At 42.2% G+C, this 20,575-nt stretch overlaps 1 protein-coding gene across 1 annotated transcript in view; it reads right to left on the reverse strand.

The window, feature by feature from the left end:
* Positions 1–20,575, reverse strand: part of POGLUT1 (protein O-glucosyltransferase 1) — a 937,534-nt gene that overhangs the window by 454,780 nt on the left and 462,179 nt on the right. The gene's annotated exons all lie outside the window — the stretch shown is intronic.

Genomic DNA, 20,575 nt, shown 5'->3' on the forward strand with positions numbered 1-20,575 from the left:
TGAGAAAAGGAGATGAAAAGCTGATCCACTTTTCTGAAAACCTTTGTCCTGTGAAGGTAGAAACATAACTGTCTGTGTACATCTAAAGTATGTAGGCAATACTCTCCTTTGTTAGAATAGTTTTGAAGAAAATGGGCAAATTAACACACTCCTTGATGTTGTTCTCAGAAGCTACTTTTGGAAGGAATGAAGGGTTAGTTCTGTGGGCAAATTAATACACTACTTGATGTTGTTCTCAGAAACCACTTTTGGAAGGAATGAAGGGTTAGTTCTGACCGAAACCCTATCCTTATGAAAAACAAGATATGAAGATATGGATGATAGGGCTTGAATCTCTGAAATTCTTCTAGCTGAAGTAAGAGTGATTAAGAGAATGGTTTTCTGGGAGAGGAATTTAAGATCACAAGTGTAGGCAGGTTCAAATGGTTGCTGAGTGATTAATACCAGGTTGAGAACCCATGGTGGAGTAGGATCCTTAAAAGGAGGTCTTAACAGTAGTGCACCTTTTAAGGCACTTGCAGAGTTTATGAGAGTCCACAGAAGAGTCACTGAAACCAAGGTGGGAGTTTGAGATGGCTGCTAGTTGGAGTTTAACGATGGAGGCAGAGGTTCCACTGTTAAACAGCAATGCTAAAAATTTGAGAATTTTATGAATTGGGGCTGAAAGGGGGTCAATGTCATTCTGTAGGGCCCAACAGACGAACCTTTTCCATCTGCTTGAATACAGCTTTCTAGTGGAAGGTTTATGAGACAACAGTAGGATGTGCCAAACAGGAGAAGAGAGCATCGGTTGTCTGGCTACTACCGAAGTGGAGATACCAAGCTGTCAGCTTGAGACTATGAATGCTGGGGTGTGGTATGCATGTCGGGTGGGACAGGAGATCTGGAAATGCATCCAGTGTCCAAGGTTGTTTGATTAGGTGAGGCCAAAGGAAGGGGAACCCAATTTGTCGAGGCCAAAAGGAGGCTATGAGGATGACTTTGCTCTTCAACCTGATGGCTTTCTGAAGGAATTTGGGAATCAAAGGTATTAGTGGGAAGGCATAGAGGAAATCAGGTGGCAAACTGCAAAGAAGAGCATCCCTTGCGTCTTCCCCAGTTGGGGGATCAGGGCAAAATAGCTGCTGCATTTGTTGTTCCGGGGAGTGGCAAAAAGGTCACAGCAAGGCTGGCCCCATGATCAGAAAATTCTGTCTGATACTCTCTGATTGAGGGACCACTCGTGAGGTGGAAGAATGGACATGAGTTAATCTGTCTGCTATCAAACTGGACTTCCCCGGAATGTGCATTGCTACAAGAAAGTGGTTTGATGACATTGTCCACTGCCATATTCTCAGAGCTTCTTGGCATAGTGAATAAGACCTGGTTCCCCTTTGTTTGTTGATATACCAGACTACTGCCATGTTGTCTGTTTGAATCCCAATCATTCTGGAGGAGAGGGTGTCCTGAAAGGATTGCAACAGTAAAAGCATTGCCCTCATCTCTAGAACACTGATGTGTAGTGAGGCCTCTATTAAGGACCAAGTGCCTTGGACTGCCTTTCCAGTGCAATGCCCCCCATCCCTACCCCAGCAGGGAGGCATCCATGGTCACTATGGCTTTGGGCTGACGGGGGGGGGGGGGACACGTCCCTGTAAAATTTATTCTGAATGAGCCCACCAAACTAATCTTTCTTGCAAATGTTGGTGATGGAAATTGGTGTGGACATGAGATGGGTAAGCACTGACCATTGTGCTGCAAGTAACCACTGAAGAATCCACATATGGTACCTGGCCAAAGCTACAAAAGTTTTTGTTGCTGCCATGGAGCCCAGTGTATATAGGATTAGTTCGGCTGGCACTTTGTTTTTGTTGATTATACTCTAAACCTGAGTTTGAATTGTCCATAGTCATTGTGGAGGGAGAGAGGCTATGGTGGTTCTTGTGTTTCAGACGCCACATATACATTCTAGCACTTGAGTTGGCTCTAGCTGACATTTTTCATAGTTGACAGTTATTCCTAAGGAATAACATGTTTGAAGAAACTTTTGTCTGGCTTCTATGAGTTGATGCCTGGTCGTGTCAGTAAGGAGCCAGTCGTCTAAGTAAGGAAACACTCTGAATCCATGCATTCTCAAGTGAGAACTACTACTACCATGCATTTGGTGAACACCCTGGGGGCTGTGGTGAGACCAGAGGGCAGTACTCTGAACTGGTACTGACTTGCTCCCTGCTGGAAGCCTAAGAATATCCTGGATTGCCTGTGCATTTTTGTGTGATAGTACACACCCTGAAGATCTATGGAGCACATCAGTTGTCCTTTTTCAGGAACGGAAGTATGGACTGAACCATGACCATCTGAAATTTGGTTCGACGAACTGATTTCTTCAGTTTGCTCAGATCTAGAATAGGTCTCCAGTCCCGTCTTGTTTTTTGGCACTAAAAAGAACCTTGAGTAAATTCCAGATCCTATCTGCTCTGGGGGGACCTCTTGGATGACTTGCTTTTCCAGCAGCCTTTGAATTTCTAGTGCTGCTTGATCCTTTTGACTGGGTGGAACATCCAGGATATTTTTGTAAGAGGATGGAGACCATGAGAAAGGAATAATATAACATCTGGATATAATTCCCTGCACCCATTTGTCTGAAGTTATTTGTAGCCAAGCTCTCTGGTGCAGAGAAAAATGACCCCAACTGACTCCAGAGGAGGGCATTCTGGCCTCCTTTCAGGAGCACTGAAAAGGTTTACCAAAAAACAAATCTCAGAAACCTTGGTTCCGCAGACCCCCTCTGCCGTGAAGGTGGCGCCTACCATTGGAACTCACCCTCTGTCCCTGAAGGAGCTGTCACTACGTGTGTCAGGAAAGGACCCCTGGGACTTTTTGAACCACATTTTCCCACCAGTGCATTGGTCTCTGAGGAGAGGAAAAATGTACACCCACTGCAGGAAGGGTTTTTCCATCTTTCTTATAACTAGTAAGCATGTCTTTAACTTTAGGCCCAAACAAGGATGTGCCATCAAAGACAGCACTGACAAATGCAGACTTGAATGGTTCTGCAAAGTCACACAAATGCATCCAGGTGTGTCTCCTTAAGGTTACGCCTGAACAGATGGCTCTTGTCATCCCTTCGACTGCACGAGAAATGAGCGTCATGGACAAGTTTGATATGGAAGTCAGGGTGGCCAACAGAGAAGTTATGGAATCCTGAACCTTGTCAGAAACAGCTCCTGAGAGGGTATCTGAAAATTCTTTAATCAGATCCCTCTGTAACCTCGTAAGTGTGCCAGGTAATTCAAAGACCATAAGGAAAAGGTCAATGAAGCATAAACTCACTTCCCTATCCTATCCATAATCCTGGATTTACTTTTAGAAGGATGAATAGAGGAACTTTCATCTGCCAGTTCCTTTTTGGTGGCTGCTGCTATGACCATGGCATCTACTGGTAAGCCTTTTGTCCAGAAAGGTTTATCCGAGGGTGCAGTAATGATCTTATCTGGTCTCAGGGGTATTGACTCAACAGAATAAGGGGCCTTCCATGCCCACTACGAGATCAATTAAATGAGTTCATCAGTGGGCAGGGTCACCCAAGAGGTAGATGGTCAGGTGCCAAAGGCCTGTGGGTACACATATTCTTCCAACTTAGGATTGTTGGACTGCTAACCACCTCTCTGTTTCAAAATTTCCAGGATGTCTCCAAAGGAGACATCATCAGGACATGATTGCAGGGATCCTTCATCTGAAGCTTACAGAGGCAAATGAGATCTGGGGTAATGTACCAGATGTATTGTGGGTAGAGGGGAGGTTTGAGAGTTTTTCGTTGCCATGAGCTATAGCAAGCAGCAGAGTTGGTTCAGAACCAAACCCATTCTTTGAGGATAACATGAAAATTGACAACTTCAGACCATATCATTTTCTTGTCGCAGTGCTATTGCCTGAATCTATGTACCAAAAGATTACTCTTCATTATGACGATAGTTTCATATGCTCATAGATTCACAGGTGCTTACTAGGCTAACAATCACAAGGACCTTTTTAAGCCTAGCCATGCATCCCAAATCTCTGAAAAGTTCTGGTACTCCTGATAAGTGTAAGCAGGTGCTTGGGAGATGAAACATTTACAAGCAGGGGCCTGGGAGATTAACCATTTACAGACTGCCTGTGTTCATTAGAGATATAGGTACCAAACTAGGGATGAACTTCCTATTCCCCATCCAACTGTCCAAGTTACACTTGAATTAGGTTAGGGAGAAGCTCTGCTTCACATGGATGGGTAGCCTATTTCAGAGACAGGGTAGTCTGTAGGATACATCCCTGTCTCTCCAACTGCTCCTTTTCATATCACAGGCAAGGTTTAAGTCTTTAGAATGGGTAATTCTGGTGCTGTTTGTTTTATGGATATGCAGGAGGTCCCATCACAGTGGACTCTAACAATGCCCTGTATGCCAGGCATAGATCTCCCCTCAACTGGCTGTAGGAGACAGAATACAGGGATAGGGCCTTGAGGAAGTCTACAAAGGACATGTTACTTACTTGTTGTATGCCTTCTGTGAGGAACCTCTGTGGATGTTCCAGTTGCTGAATATGCCTGGTTAGGTACAAACCAAAGGAGGCAATGTGCTCAATGACAGTTCAAATGAATGCAGAATACAGTGGAAAATGACTTCCATGGATCTACATGCCATACCTTTGTTTATAAATTGCGCAACATAGAATGATTTGCTCACTACTGTAGACATGTGATGGTCAAAGGTTAGATTACTATGTGTGTCCCTAGGTTCCTGACTACTGGATCAACTCAAAGGGATGTGTTGTCAATATGACAGTTACCAGGGGTGGATAACTTCCTGAAGGATACTATTACGCATTTCTTAGCATTTAGTTTTAGTCCATGGCTCTGACACCAGTTGTTTGTGTATGTCAGCCCTTCCTGGAGAACATTTGTGTCGGTGTGGGATTCAATGACAGCTCCTAATTTGCAATCAACTGCAAATTTAGTCAGCTAGAGGTCAGTGACATTGGCCTTGACTTCAGAGAAGTAAATGCCACAAAAGAGCGGTCCCAGGACCAGTCCCCAAGGGACTCCACTTGTGACTGGCCTCTTTGTAGAGATGGAATCCCCAATTCTAACTTCCTGGATCCTGCCTGTGAGCCAGCTGGCTATCCGCTGGGTGTCATAAGCGTTTGTACCTAACTTCTTGAGTTTGTCAACAATGCCTGAGCAAGGTACTGTGTCAAATGCCTTGGCCAGGTCAAGGTAGGCAGTGTGAACCATTCTGCCCTTATCCATTGCTTTGGTGACCTTCTCAAAGAACATGGCCTGACAGGCCATGTTTCATGCTATACAGAAGGCTAAATTTACCTAAAAAAAACGGACATGGGAAAGAAAGAGAAATCTGATATGGTTCAATATTTATGCAAAGGAGAAAGCCGAATTAATCAACACAAAATGACAGCCCCAAAGATATTCAAAGAGAAATACAGGCAAAAGCATAAAGATATGGAAAATGTCACAATAAAAATATAAGATCACAGAGAGGGAACGTAGATAGAAGTTGAAGCTATGGAATACCTGTAAAGTGAAGGATTTAGTGTAGAAAGTCTAACAAAGGTTATATCACATCATGATGGACCGAGTCCCCACAGTAAGGTGAAACATGACGAGTAGGAGACATCTGAAGAAGAAATATAGACACGGGAAAGAAAAAGAGATCTAATACAATACAATATTTACGTAAAGTAGAAATCAAAACTAATCAAGACAAAAAGAACAGCACCCAAGATATTTGATCTACTTCTCTGAAGTACAGGCTAACACAGAAGGCCTCTGGCTAATGAAGTTCGCAGATGACTGCAAACTAGGAGCCATAGTCGAGTCCCCAAATGATGTGGAAATCCTACAGAAGGGCCTCGCTGAGACAGATGCCTGGTGTCAGGGCCATGGCCTCAAGCTCAATGCCAAAAAGTGCATTGTCATCCCCTTTGGTAAAAACTCTGTACCCATGAACTACTACATAGACAGCAGTCTACTTAACACCGAATGTGTGATAAGAGACCTTGGGACCCAGGTGGACAGTAGTCTGTCCTTTGATAGTCACATCACCACAGTAGTCAGGAAGTCCTAGGTGGCACACCTCATCATAAAAGGTTTCTCATCCAGGAAAAAAGAGGTCATTGTTCCCCTCTACTCGACACTCATTAGACCCATTATAGAGTACAATGCCCCTTTTGGAATGCACCTCACAAGACATCTGCAGCAGCTGGAAAGGCCATAGAAGTACGTCACAAAGAGGATTACTGGCCTCAAACAGATGCCCTACACTGACCGTCTCAAAAAACTCCAGTTTTACTCTGCAGCATATCACCATAGAGATTCATGGGATATAACCTTCAATATCTTGCCTTCCAATGACGTACAAACTACACACTGGAATTGATGAAGACAGAATTTATAGTCATTTAGAAGAAAACTCAGTGATGACAACAGGTAATAAAAGAAAGTCATATGGAACAAAGGATCATTTGTTGCTAAATAAAGTCATAATGGAGAACTCTAAAAAGGAGAAGAATCTAAGTACAGCATGTACAGACTACAGAAAAGCACCTGACAGTATAAAAGAGTGCATAAAAATGTATAAGCTACACCCCACACTGATCAATTATATTACAGCGACCATGAAACAATGACAAACCACTTTGCAGTTAAGCCATGACAAAGAAAAAATTATTATTCCAGGAATAAAAATTTAAAGAGGGATATTCCAGGGTGACTTTTGTCACTGCTGCTCATTTGTCTTGCCCTTAACACATTAAGCTATCTACTTAACAGATTAGGTCATGGCTACAAGTTGGCTCCCAGAAAACAACAAAGTGTAAAGACTTCTCATCTTCTTTTTATATAGGATTTAAAACTGCACAGTTCATCAGATGAGAAACTGAAAGCACAACTACAAGTGGTCAAAACTTTTTCAGATGACATAAGAATGTAATTTGATCTTGATAAATGAGCAAAAGCAACCTTTAAAACAGGAAAGCTCCAGCACCAATAAAATATCAGTTTGGGACAGGAATGTGATATAAAAGAGTTTGAGCAAGAGGGAGTATAAAAATATTTGGGAACTGAAGAATAAAAAATAAAACATGAACAAATGCGAATAAAACTTAGTAAATAATATTTTAGAAGACTTAAGTTACTACTGAAAACAGTGTTGACATCTAGGAACAAAGTCTAAGCTATAAACAAATTTGCTCTTCCTGTCCTAACTTACAGTTTTGGAGTGATTGACTGGCCCCAAAAGGTGTTGGATAGGTCGGACGGGAAAACAAGAAGGATGCTTCATACTCATCAAATGATATATAAAAATCAGTGCATACCAAAACTATACATTCCCCATTCTGAAGGGGGTATGGGCCTCCTACTTGTAAAGATCTGTAATTGTGGGACTGCATACGCATCTGCTGACCTTACAAGGCCCAAACGTAGTGAAAGTTTTGAAACATGAGGAAAATATGTCTGAGATGACTTCCCTGCTTAGTTTAGCAATGGCATATTGATCTCAAGCGGGAATGGGAACCAAACCAGACATAGATAAAATCAGGCAGCAACTGAATGTGCCAAAAAACAAAAGAAAGAATTTAAGGTGAAGGACCAGATGAAAAGGCAAGAAATGTGGAAAATGCATAAATATAGTTGCAAGTATAGAAAACTCTTAGAACAGTCTCATGTTGACCAGGATTGAATGCAGGAATGATTAAGGAGAAGTGAATTTAAACCAAAAGACGAAAAGTTAATATTGGTGGCCCAGTATATTAGACTACATACACATTGGTTTACAAAGTCCATTGAACATATGGGGTAAAATAGACAAATGTAGGTTTTGTAGAATAGAACTGGAAATAGCTGCACATCTTGTTGCTGGTTGTGTTATACTAATGGTAGAAGGACTGTATACTGAAAGGCATAATAATGTGGCATGACTGTTGCACTGGGAATTGTACAAACATTACAATAATGAAGTAGCTGAAAAATACTGGAAACATGAGCCACAAAACATAGAAAACGATGAAGAATATATCACATGGGATCACCCATTACCAGCAGTTCAAAAAACAGATGCGAGAAAACCAGATATAGTAGTCCATGAAAAGAATACAAAAGTAGCATTGATCACTGAAATTGCTACAACCAGTGACTACAGTGTCTTATGTACAGAGACACACAAAGTCATAAAACACCAGGATTTTCAGGCAGAAACAAGGGCAGTGTGGAAGAAAGATATCCAGACAGTTCCAGTAGTAACAGGATCAACAAGTCTTGTAAAAAAGAATTTACAATCATACTTGGATAGGTTACCAATACATGTAATTCCATACAAATTGCAGGAGTCATTACTGGGCACATTGTGGGTGCTCCAAAGAGTACTTCTGGCTACCATAAAAGACTGAAACAATACAAACTTTATGAACTCTAAATCATACTTTGACTTAGGAATGGGGTCCATTCCCATCATGGTATTAGAAACCCAAAAGACTTGGAGAAATTAAAAAAAGGCATCTTGGGATATTGTCTGGGTGCAATGATATAGTGTTCTTGGCCTTATAGCATTAAGAAAGTACAGTTTTGTACCTACCATAAATGTAGATGTTCGAGTGTTCACCCTGCTGCAGTCATCACACTTGGGTTATCCTGTCATCAGGCGGTCCCGCAGTTGGCCGGATTTCCAAAGTCTTGGTCCGACGTCGGTTGCTGTTGCCTCATCCCTGACGTCAGTGCGCCAGGGGTACATATATTGCAACCGACACCATTTTCTTTCATTTTTCTTGCCCCAGATGTCAGGTGCCCCCAAAAAGGTGATCCAAATTAGTACCAAAAGGTGTGAACACTGTACAAACACAAAATCCCTTCAGCTATAAGCAAATACATCAGAAAGGCATAGCAAAGATTTAGCCAGTAGATCAGAGGGGTTGGAGGGAGGGTAACCTGGACTGCAGCAGGGTGAACACTCGAACATCTACATTTATGGTAGGTACAAAACTGTACTATGTTCATCGTGTTACCCTGCTGCAGTCATCACACTTGGGTTGAGTCCCAAAGCTAAGGTAGGGTGGAGGCATCATAGAGGGTTAGTGGAGGCAATGAGGCCCTGCAGAACTGCAGTGGTGAAGCCTGCCCTGGACTTAGAATAAAGAGGTAAGTGATAGTGTTTGGTGAAGGTGTGTACAGAACTCCAAGTTGCAGCTTCTAAAATTTCCTTGGTAGGAACCCCCCTGAGAAAGGCTGTAGAGGTAGCTGTTGCCCTGGTAGAGTGGGATCTAATGGTAGGAGGAACTGGTTTCCCATGATGGGTATAGCAGAATCGTATGCAATGGCCTATCCATTTAGAAATGGTTTGCTTGGATATGGCCCTCCCTTGAGAAGCTGTAGCATAGGAAACAAAGAGCTGGTCAGTTTTTCTGAAAGCCTTAGTTTTATCCAAGTAGTAACGAAGCTGCCTGTGAATGTCCAAGGAGTGCAGGAGTCTCTCACCTTTGTTCTGTGGATTGGGGAAGAAAGTGGGTACGTGGATGGTTTGATTTAAAGCTACACTGGAAACCACCTTAGGCATGAAGGAAGAATTAGTTCGTAGAGAAACTCTGTCTTGATGAAAAATGAGGAAAGGTTCCACTGCCATAAGTGCCTGTAATTCTGAGACTTTCCTAGCAGAAGTTATTGCCAGGAGCAGGGCAGTCTTCCAGGATAGGAACTGAAGGTCTGCAGAAAAAGCTGGTTCAAAGGGAGGTAGCGTTAGTTTTTCCAGAACAAAGTTGAGGTCCCATGTTGATGTAGGGGCTCTTCTAGGTGGTCTAATGTTTTTTGCCCCTCTGAGGAACTGCCTTAGAAGAGGATTTGAAAATAAAGGTGGATTTGTGTCGTAGTGAGCTGAAATAGCTGAAGCATGGATTTTAATAGAGGAGAAGGAAAGTCCTCTATGCAACATCTCAGCTAAATACTGCAGAATGTGAGGCATATGAGGCTGAGTTGTGTCTTGGCCTTTAGCTTGGTTCCAAGCACAAAACCTTTTCCATTTGTCCGAGTAAGCCTTCCTGGTGCTTGGCCTCCTGGCCTCTAGAATAACATCCAGTACTGCTTGTGAAAGAGGGGCTGGTGGGATGCTTAACTGATTTTTCATACGGCCAGGTTTAAGGTTTTGATCTGGCTGTGTAGAATCTGCTTGTCTTGCTGCGTGAGCAAATGAGGTATTTGAGGCAATATCCATGGTGGGCTGTGAGCCATATTCTTCAATAGCGGGTACCAGTGCTGGCGTGGCCAGTCTGGGGCTATGAGAATCAGTCAAGGTTTCTTCTTTTTGACCTTCAAAAGAACCTTTGTGAGAAGAGGTAATGGAGGAAAGGCATATGCTGTCAGGTTTTTCCAACTGAAGGAGAGAGCGTCCACTTTCCAAGCTTGATGGTGGAATGTCCTTGTACAAAATTTTGTCAGCTGGTAGTTTTGAGGACTGGCAAACAGGTCTATATTTGGTAGACCCCATCTTTGAGTTATCATTGTAAATATTTGTGGGTCTAGCTTCCACTCGTGTGGATCTTTGATGTTTCTGCTTAGGTAGTCTGCCAATGTGTTTTTCTGTCCTGGCAGGAATTGAGATTGTAACTGGACTTGGTAGGCCAGAGCTGTGTTCCATAAGATTACTGCTTGCCTGCAAAGAGGGTAGGAATGTGTGCCCCCTTGTTTGTTTATGTACCACATTACTGTGGTGTTGTCCGTCTTTATTGCAAGTTGTCCTGGCTGTAGTAGATCCTTGAAGGCTGTCAGAGCTTTCTGTACAGCTAGCATCTCTTTTTGGTTTATGTGCAGTTTTCTTTGTTCTGCAGTCCATAGGCCTTGAATGCATTGTCCTGCCCTGTGTGCCCCCCAGGCATAGTCTGAAGCATCTGTTGTGACAAGGTGAATGGCTGACCCTTGTTGAGGTGACATGCCTGTGCCCACCATAAAAATTCCTGTTGAAGGCAGGGAATGAGAGATATCACTGTGTCCAAGCTGTGGCTGTGTTGAGACCATACACTTTTTAGGTACCACTGTAATTTCCTCATATGCAGTTTTGCAAATGGTATTATCAGAATGCAAGATGCCATGAAGCCCAAAGCCTGCAGAATTTTTCTTGCAGTTAATTGGGTCTTTGTTGCCATTGTCTTGAAATATTGAGTCAGTTGTAATTGCTTGTCTGGTGTAAGATAAGCCTTCTGGGCCGTTGTGTCCAAGCTGGCACCCAGGAATGTCATTTTTTGGGAGGGTACTAGTTTTGACTTCTTTTCGTTTACTGTGCACCCCAGACAATTTAGTAGATGCTTCACAAAAGCCAGATGTTATAAGAGAATGTCTTTTCTTTCTGCTTGGATGAGGCAGTCGTCCAGATATGGATATATTTGAATTCCTCTTTGTCTGCAGTATGCAATTACTGGTGCCAGGCATTTTGTAAATACTTTGGGCGCACTAGATAAGCCAAAGGGCAGTGCAGAGAATTGATAATGGGTTGAACCTGCAATGAAACGGAGGCATCTTCTGCAACTTTATCTGATAGGGACATGCAGGTATGCTTCCTTGAGGTCCAACGTTACCAGCCATGCTTCCTTGCCCAACATGGGAAGTAGCTGCTGTAGTGTTAGCATCTTGAATTTGGGAACTTGTAAGTAAGTGTTTAGAATTGAAAGGTCCAGAATTGGTCTCCAAGCATTTTCTTTTCTGGGTACTAGGAAGAGTCTTGAGTAAAATCCTTGGCCTTGCTCTTGAGTTGGTACCCTTTGAATGGCTCTCATGGCCATGAGAGCTGTAATTTGTTTTTGAGCCTCTGCCCTTTGATTTTGTGGCAGGTTTGGCATTCCTCTTTTTATTGGCAAGGTGTGAAAGTGGAATCTGTATCCTCGTAAAATTATGTCTAGGACCCATTTGTCCTTTGTGACCATGTGCCAGTTGTCTGCAAATAATGCTAGTTTTCCCCCCAAGGGGGCTGACAAAAGAGCTTTGTTTGGCCAGCTGAGGTGCAAGTCATTGAGTTTGTCTTCTGGTGGGTTGAGACCTGTCTTCTCCTCCCTTCTGGGTTGGAGTGCCCCATTGGCGAGGCTTATACTGAGCTTTTGGTTGTCCTCTGCCCCTTGGGCGCCTGTATTTACCCCTCTGAGGTCTGTCAGTGGCTGGAAAGGACCAATTTTTTGTTGGCCAATTTCTGCTGAAGCGAGGGAGTTGTACTTGTAGGAAATCTTTGACTGTCTGCATTGATTTCGCCTTATCTTCCATTTTCTTTAAAACTACTTCTGCTTTAACACCAAAAAGAACATCCTGCTGTAAGGGAGCATCTAGTAGTTTTGCTTTAACATGATCAGGCAGACTTTGTTCTTTTAACCAGGCATGCCTACGTATAATTGATCCAGTGACTGCTGTTCTGCATGAGGCCTCTAAAGAATCAAACCCACATTGTAAGGTATGTTTGCCCACCTGCTCGGTGGTGTGCAACAAATCCTGTACTTCTTTCATTTCAGATTGTTGAGGTAGGGTGGTTATCTTTTGTTTTAGCTGAGAGATCAGAAATTGCTGATACTTAAGCATATGAAATTGAGAGTTTAGTGCTCTCATAGGTAAAGTGGCTGAGGTGTAAACCTTTTTCCCCCATCTGTCTAGTGCTCTTGAATCCCTTTCAGAAGGTACTGGATTTTTAGCCATGGAAGCCTTAGCCCCCTTGGGACCCTGGGAGATAGTCTCTGGGTCAGCTACTGGGCTTTTGTAAAGGAATTTGTGGGAATCAGGTACTCTGTAGTATCTGTCAGGCTTGGCCGGGGCAGGAGGTAGAGAGTCAGGGTTGAAACTGGATTCTAAGCAAACATCATCCACAATGTCCAAAACAGGAGGGATGGCTAGAGGTCTGTGTTGGGGGAGTAAAAGAAACTCTCTGAGCCTTTTCTTGGAATCAGAGTAATCCTGACCTTCCCAGTGAAAATGTTCCCTCATAGTGTGTAAAGTTTCCCCAAAAGAGTAATCTTCTGGAGGGGAAGCTGAGGGAATAGAGTCCTCAGCATCAGAATCTTCATAAGGAGAGAAGGAATAGTCTTGGTCCTCAGAGGAATCCGAAGAAATAGACAATTGTTCAGAGGAAGCAGAATCTTCCTCTTGTCTAGGCCTTTTGTCAGGAGGAGGCTGTGAACCCTTGATAAGAGAAATCAAATCTTCAGCCATTTTGAGCATCTGTTTCTTAGGCATAGGGCCTTGAACATGAGACTGAAATGAAGCCTTTTCCGATTTAGAAGGAGTCTTCGACTTGGAAAACGTTTTGACTGTAAGAGTCGTCGGTCTGAAAACACCTTCAGAAACTGATGGCGTTTCAGAAGTACCGACGTCCTTGGAAGGTAAATCGTCGGAAGGGCCTGAAGTAAAAGGCTGCGTCGGCCTAGTAAATTCCGTCAAAATATCTGTAGCGGACTCGGGTTCCAGAACTGCGGTAGTCAGAGGCTGCGTCGGAGCCTCACTGATAACTGGAGAACCGGAGACCGGATCAACCGAGGCCTCGGAATCGGGCTTAGGCCTGGGGTGTCGGTCCTTGTCCCTGCGCTTTTTGTGCACGCCGGTAGTCGGTAGCTCCGACGGCATGTTATAGTTAAATTTTCTACCAAAAAAGTGTTGTGTGAAATCAAATCGTCTTTTAATAGTACGTTTATTAAATCTAGCACAAAAACGACAAGAAGTGACATCGTGATCAGGGCCTAGGCAAGAAATGCAATAAGAATGGAAATCCTTATGAGGTATTTGCTACCCACAAGAAATATAATTGTTAACTTTTTCTGACATCGGTCTGAGGCAAGAAAAGTTTCCCCAACGGGGTACTTATAGAAGACTTCGGTCTGAAATTCGAATTCGAAAATCTCAGGAGTCGGCCGACCGGCACTTGCGAACTGTTTCTGCTTCAGGCACCATGCGACAAGAAAGACTGAAGAAAATGGCGTCGGTTGCAATATATGTACCCCTGGCGCACTGACGTCAGGGATGAGGCGACAGCAACCGACGTCGGACCAAAACTTTGGAAATCCGGCCGACTGCAGGACCGCCTGACGACAGGATAACCCAAGTGTGATGACTGCAGCAGGGTAACACGATGAACATCCTGTTCCCTAGTGACAGCAGGGGGAGTTATACTTTATGGTATTTCCTGAGGGAAGACTGAAAGCAGAGAATGGCAAAGTTGGAGTTGAATTTGTCAGCCCAGTATGTTTGCTATATCTTCTGGCTCAGTACAGGTGTTTCAGTTTACAATGAGCTCTGCATATTGCCCTTGAGGTTGCAGACGTAGCTGAAGAATGCCTTGCAGTTGTCCTTTTGTTGGGAGGCCAAAATTACCTCAAATTTCGTTTTGGTAGACTTTATTTGTCCTCTGAGTTTGATGAGAGTGCTTTTATCCTGCTGGGTGCTGCACCTCCTAATTTTTGCCATTACATTCTTCCTTCTGTTGAAGCCGTGGTGGTACAGCGGTAGCATTGTTGCCTCACAGCAAGAGGTTCTACCGTTCGATTCTCGGCTGGGCTTGGGAGTGCCTTCTGTGTGGAGTCTGCATGTCCTCCCCGCGGTTGGGTAGCGTTCGAAAGACATGCGTGTGTAAATGGCCGTGCCTTCGTTGAAGGTTGGGCGTCGAGCTGGCACCTCGGCATTTCGTAAAACTCTACTGCCAATCATTAGCAGACCGGAGTTCCTCTGTGGCGACCCCTTACTGGGAAAAGCCGAAAGACAAACAACATCCTTCCTTCTGTTATACAGCCTACTGATTTTGTGATTCCACCAGGGTGGCTTGTTTTTTGAGTTAATCCTGTACTTCTTCCTGGTGGATACAGCTGCTTCAATGCAGCTATTAACATGCCTGTATAGGGTTTCTGTGAACGGTTCTGCATAGACAGTAGTGTTCTCGGTTTATGGGGGCTTGAAATTTTGTCAGGTTATCACTTAATAGCAGGAAGTTAGCCTTAGAGTAGTTCCTGAATATCCCAGGGTTAGCTTGGGTTCCAAGTTTTATTTTTACTTTACAGACCATTTTGTCTTCTGACTTTACCAGTGAAGACATTACACTAGGGTTTATGCAGCACTCTCCCATATCAGTAAGGACCAGATCCAGTGTGGTTGCACCCCTGGTTGGTGTACTGACAATCTTGTCCAGAGAGTTTGTGTTTGCTCTGCATTAATGTGTATGTTCTGTAAAACAGCTCTGTCAGTACAGGCAGATCAAAATTCACTTGTCTGTACAACACTTGTTACAATACCATCTGTTGCTGTGTCCCCATTCTGATAAGCAGATACATTAATTATGATAGTCTCACCATCTATCAGTTACATTACTCACATAAGTATATCAGAACACTAAACCTTTGGTGTTGGAAAACAAGAAGGCTATGGGTTCTATTCACACTCCAGGTGACTGGACTGCTGACACTGCATTTCAGCATAAGGGGTGCTGCACTCCTAAGTATGCCATTCTTCAGATGAGATGCTAAACAGATGTCCCATCTGATTGAGTAGCTGGTAGTTCAGTTAAATGACGTAAAAGATCTCATGACAACTTTCCCCTAGCAGTATAAATATCACTTCAGGTCTTTCCTGAAAAGAGGCAACAAGCCTAGTGGTACTAACCTGGTCACCAAAGGATGGATGTATGGATAGATAGATGAAGTAAAATAAATAAAATAAAAAAAATAAATGTCACAGCTTCTCTTTTGTAGCCTCTGCATTTCTAGGCTGCCTGTTGTAGGGAGCCCTCTTTGTGAACTGTGACTTGTACTGCCGTGATGTGAAGTACCTAAAGTGGGGCATCCTCATACTATGCTCTAAGCACCTCAACTCAGACATTTCAAAGAGAACTAACACAGTCCATACTTTGTGATCCTCCCAGACTGCTGAGATCCCCACTGTATACAGCAGAGAGTACCCATCTATTACCATATACAGCATCCTCATCTCAGTCACTTGTATTCACAGTCTTGGATGTTTCGTTTCTCTCATTACACCAAGTTTATAACTATAGTTGAGAATGTGACAAAGACTGACTGTTCAGTTTACAGTTTTATCCTATCAATCCTGACTTCACAACCACACACTGGTGATTCACAAGAAGAATAAATCTGATTGAATTTGACAATGAATTGTGGAGAGAGGCAGTTTACATATACATAACATACTTAATTGGCAGGACTGGCACATGAAATATTTAGCAAATTAAGTTCACATTACTACATAACAAACGTCATTATGTTAAGCAGTGATATTTGAAAGGTAAAGCAGCTGTTGCATCTTTAACTGTAATGTTGAAAATAATTTTTAATATCACTTTTTACATTGCTACAGTAAATCAAGCTATGATTATGAATTTTATACAGAAATACGTAATTTTGTACGCCTCGTGTGATAATAATACTACATTTGTGACTGGATAGTTTTTATATTTGTAAGTCAAAGGAAACCATTTTTAATGCCACTCTTTCCACGTCAGTCAGCTCATACTACAATTAAAAGCATTCAAGTTACTTCAACAAAGACAGTGCACACTTGCTTTAGATAAGTCAGTCCTCCTTCTGTTGCCAAGGCATGTACCCTTCCAAATTCATACCTTTCAACTTCTTAGTGCAAAAAATTTGGACAAAGCCTAAAATAATGTGGGTCAAACACCCAAAAATAGGGACAGATTTTAAATACTGGTCTTAGAAAGATACTGGAATAACAGAATTTGTGTTAGCATGCATTTTCTGAATAATATGAAGTCTGAAGCTTAGATGTGTGCCATTAATTAGTGACTTTAATTGTCAGTGATTTGCCACAAAACCACAAGATTTTATGAGGAACAGACCAAAAATATGAGACAAAAAACAGGACATTCTGTGAAAATCTGAACAGTTTTGAGGTATGCTTCTTAGTGAGTACAGAACTATTCAAACAGCTTGAATGCTAGGAAACACTTGTATCGATTTGGCCAGAGGCTGGGACAGACAGTTAAGACAGAAAGTCTGGTGCTGTCCTTAACTTTTCAGGCTCATGGTGTAACAGTGATCCATATCATGAATAGAATCTTTCATTCTGCCAACAAAAACGGTCTAATATTAAATTGATGACAAGACACAAACCAAAATACAGCAAGGGAATGAAAAAAGCTTTTGCATGACCTGGATGCATACACTGACGTGGCTATCTTGACTATGATTTGCATCTCAATTGTTAGTGCTGATGGATTGCTGAAGACATAAAAAAGTCTTCAAAAGCTTTACCCAGCCAAAAACCCACCTTATCACCTAATTTTCCAGCTGAGCAAGTAATTGAAATTGATGATCCTTTCGTGAAAGGTTACAGTACTGCATAGTTTGCTAACATCTATATGATGGGCACTGATGCCCCATCTTCCAGTACTAATGATGCGAAGAAGTTGAAAGCAACCTGCAAAGTGATCCTTCTCTGTGCAGTAACAGAGGACTACAATTCTAGGAATGAATGAACAGAAAACGTCAAAATAACAATGACTGCAGGTAATGTACCATGAGCTATGCTCACTCTAAAAAGATTCACGGATCAGTATTATCCATCACATCCAGAGTAACACTGCCTGTTTAACACTTCACTCCGGTATACTTTCAGTATTTTAATTGTTCATTTATGGTGTTACAAAGCTATAAATGAAAACTATTTGTTATATTTTAATTGTCAATCCAGCTGTTGTAATGTAACCTTAATGTGCAGTCACACTTTGACAGTAGTTTGTTTAAATCATTCCACACTATGCAACCTCAGCTAAAATTACCAAATCTTTAAAAAAATGCCACAAAAGACTGCCAGAGTATTTAAATGTTTCCATTTGAAACCATTAATACAGTTAATTGCCATTTTATATCAATACCTACCTGAATAATTTTCTTTTACTTTCTAGTCTTTGGATACATAGATGACTTGAAGGACATTCTGGTTTTATCACAGTCAAACGATCATTAGGATTTAATTAAATGGAAAACTTATACCACTAACAATGTCACTTGCCTTAACCAAACAATCCAGCTCCCAGAAGACATGCTAATATCCTTGACCTAGTCCTTACTGACATATCCTCTGCCTCTACTCTCTCAAGCTTCTCTGCCCCACTGCTACAGTCTAACAATAAGCACACCTCTCAACTGTCTAGATTTCTGCAGAATGCCCAGATTTTTGCCACTTATTTTGGTCTGGTATTCATAACATTTGTGGTTTTCTGACAAATCACTGAAGATTGAAATCACTACATAATGACATACATTTTCAATTTCAGAGATCAAATCCTTCAGAAAACATATGCAAACACAAATACTGTTATTCTAGCAGCTTTCTAAGTATATAAGTGCAATACTTAAATTACGCCCATAGTTTGCCCCCCCATTATTCTAGGCTTTGTGCAGATTTGTTGCTCTAATAGTGTTGAGAAGTTTGATAACCAGGTAGTCATTTTACATTAGGACCTGTGCCAGAAACCTATGGAATTTGTACATGATTACTCCGCACTCTAAAGCTACCTATGCTTAACTTGCTGATAGCACCGAAGATGATGATCAGGTCTCTGACATAACCAACTTGTTCAAGACATAAATGTCAAGAAAGTCACCTCGAGAGTAGAGAAAAACAAAGTGTAAGCACACAGAGCAGCTACACAGACATCAGGCAGAAGTGACGTGTCCTTCTGATAAACAAATGGCCTTAAAAGATGGCACTGTATTGATAACTGGGGTAAAACACTGATCCAAAAGGACTCACTTCAGGCTCTGCTCAGCTGAAACAAAAGAACACACCAGAAAATTAATGTTTCAAGACAGGAATGACATGTACAGTTTTAGTGTTTACATGAAACATGTTTAACAGTGGATGAAGGTAAAAGAGAAAAAATTATGTTACATCTTAGAATGGTGCAGTGGTCCAGCGGTTTGCGTTGTCGCCTCACAGCAAGAGGTTCTCTAGTTCGATTCTTGGCTGGGGTGCCTTCTGTGTTGAGTCTGCATGTCCTCCCTGCGTTCTTGTCGGTTTCCTCCAGGTGCTCCGGTTTCCTCCCACATTACAAAGCCATGCATCTGCAGCATTTCTCCCCAGGCCTCTGCTGAAAACTGGCACTCTATGTTGGACTTTCCTGGTATACAAATGTTAAATAAATAAATATATATATTGTGCTGTCCTCTAGATAACAGAAAAATAAACGTCTGTTTCCACCATTTCCAAGTACTGTGGCAAGTTTGAAAATAAACCTACATGGCGGAACTTTTATAGTAACAAATTTTGCAATAAAAGAAACAGGCTGCTTTGTCTTTACAATTCATTTCCCCAGAAACATTAACAGGAGAAAACACTTAATGATCAAAATCCTTAAATGCACAATTAAGTGTAAAGCCAGTTATGAATGTATAGCTTTCCTCTGCCACCAAAGAATCATAAGACACTCTTTAGCTATATTAGAAAGAATACAAGCAGGTCAAAGAAATGTTATGAGTTTATACTGAATGGTACAGTCTATTCAGATCCCTAAGCCATTGCCAATATCCTAGATGACAAACTAAGTTCTAACTTTACTTCACAAACTTAATGTTCTTTTCCCACCACTGATTTTCCATTTGCCCAGTGGATCCAAACAATATCCTTACTAAGCTAATGACCACTAGGGCCCTTACAAGCATAGCCGCTCACCCCAAACCATTTAGGCCCTAAGTATCATGGGCATCTATGGGGGGGGGGCATGTTAGTAGGGAGGAAACAAAGGATTTGTAAGGTGGGGAGGTTAGGATAATACTTTTCTTATTAATGGCCTCTGTCTTTAAGGGGTATGGGGGCCAGACTAGGGGGTAAATTTACAATTTCACATCCAGTTGTCAAGGTTTCATTTGAATAGGGTCAGGGATGAACTATATTTTACATGGATGGCGCCTATTCCACAGTGCAGGGATCCTTTGGGACACATCTGTCTCTCCAGCATGCTCTGTTTATGTTACCAGAGAAGTTCAGATTCATGGATCTAGTGCTTCCAGTGCGGTTTGTTTTCCTCATGTGCAACAGATCCATCAGAGCTTTGTCTGAGAAAGCCCTGTAAGACAGGAAAAGAATTCCCTCTCAGCAAACTGTAGGAGACTGAAAACAGAGATAAAGCCTTTAGGCGATCAGTGTCTGACAGGGTATTCATGCCCTGAATTCTCCTGGTAAGAAGCCTTTGTGGGCTTTCCAAGTGTTTAAAGTGTCTGGTTAGATACATGTCAAAGGTAGCAATGAATTCAATGACAGGTCTAATAATGGTCGAGTAGAGTGGTACTATAACTTCCTTGGACCTGGATGCCATATCCTTGCCTATAAGCTGGGAGATACAGAATGAGTTTCTTATTACCTTGGCTATGCATTGGTCAAAGGCCAGATTGTTGTTTGCATATGTTCCCAGATACATTACTTCTGGGTTGCTCTTAGGGATGCTTTATCGATGGGGTAATTAACTGTTTCCCAAAGGACATTAAAATGCATTTTTTGGCATTGTTAGGCCATGGCTTTGACACCAGTCATTTGCATTTGTTAAACCAACTTGCGAGATGTTGGTGTCCT

Source organism: Protopterus annectens, chromosome 5.part1 (genome assembly GCF_019279795.1).
Source record: "Protopterus annectens isolate FY-2018-M chromosome 5.part1, PAN1.0, whole genome shotgun sequence".
NCBI lineage: Eukaryota > Metazoa > Chordata > Ceratodontiformes > Protopteridae > Protopterus > Protopterus annectens.